We start from the raw sequence: 1,676 nt of genomic DNA on the forward strand, positions 1-1,676 counted from the left end.
GTTTTTAACAAAGACTAAAGAAAAATTTAAATCTAATATTTTCAGAGGATAAGCCTATCACCTAAAACCTTGTGTTAACTAGACTTTTAGAATTTTGTGAAACCTAGTCTCTTTTTGCTGTCAATCAACAAACAAGCTCCTGTTGAAGGCATGATTGGATTCCTCTGTGCTCTAGACATGAATGCAAGAATCAGTTGCACACAGGGTCTTTCTTTCCTTTTCTGTTTATGGTTTTTCTTCAGAGCTGACCATATAGTCATGGGGTTAGGCAGAGAAGCATCCTTTCATTTCGGTCCTCCTCACAGCCCACACCCTCACACACTGAAGAAACCTCGCCCTGTGCACATGCTCGGAAGTGTGCCATGGACTATAGTTTACTTTCTGAGGATTTCCATGAAATTTCCTGACTCTAAGACTTGTGAGTCATTGAAAATTGAAGCTCTGTTGCCAGAGGCATCTGTGGAGCAGACATTGGGATGAGAAATGCCTTTTAGCTCAGTAAAGAGAAACAAATCTAGTTGTCAAGAAAAAAATTCTCTTGATGTGTCAAGGACAAGGTGAAAAAAAAGGACTTCCCTGGTGGCGCAGTGGTTAAGAATCTGCCTGCCAATGCAGGGGACACGGGTTTGAGCCCTCGTCCAGGAAGATCCCACATGCCGCAGAGAAACTAAGCCCGTGCACCGCAACTACTGAGCCTGCGCTCTAGAGCCCGTGAGCCACGACTACTGAGCCTGCGAGCCACAACTACTGAAGCCCGCATGCCTGGAGCCTGTGCTCCGCAACAAGAGAAGTCACCACAATGAGAAGCCCGTGCACCACAACGAAGAGTAGCCCCCACTCGCCACAACTAGAGAAAGGCCGTGCGCAGCAGCAAAGACCCAATGCAGCCAAAAATAAATAAATAAATAAAATAAACTTAAAAAAAAAAAAGTGGGCCAAAGTTTTAGAACAATCTATCTCAAAGGATTACTTTTCAAGATGTACTTTTCTAGCTCCAATGTTCTCTAATTTATGTAAGGCACTTACAGGCCAGCGAGCCAAAGCTCACACCCAACCCAGGGATCCCTTCTCTTACCTGCCTGTCAGATCTGTGTTGCTCTGGAACGTTTGATACAATGGGAGGCCACTGTGACTTCATGACACAATTCTATTTTTGGAAGTGAGTAAGTTTAAGTAACTCTCTGTATATCAAGCTGAGGTTTCTTGCTCGATGGGGTCACCTAGTTTTATGCTTTGAGATCTAAAAAGGAAGAATCTACGCTTCTTTTGACATGAGGAAACCCATCAACACCCAGGTAAAATCCACCCGGGGGTCCCCAGAGGTTGTGTGGAGGGAGTCTCCACAGGATGCTAGCTCCATTGCCCGTGCCTTTCTCCCTAGGGACCCCCTTACTAATTACAGCATCACTAGCTCATTGGCCGTATGGGGGGTTGTGTCCTCCACTTATTGGAGGGGGGCTGTGTCCACCCCAACACTTCAGTGCTCCTGCCCATGGCCCTTGTTTCCCCGCAGTACAGCCAGGACCAAGAGCAGGTCCCTCCCACTGTTCATAGGTTTTTGGTAAACACAATGATTTTCAGCAGCGTCTTGTGTTTGCTCCCAGGAGGCGGAGGAAAGAGGGCATGCTCAAAGATTGTATTCCAAGCCCAGTTTTCTTCCAAATTCCATCCTGCTC

This window comes from Balaenoptera borealis, assembly GCF_965194805.1.
Source record: "Balaenoptera borealis genome assembly, chromosome: 2".
Taxonomy (NCBI): Eukaryota; Metazoa; Chordata; class Mammalia; order Artiodactyla; family Balaenopteridae; genus Balaenoptera; species Balaenoptera borealis.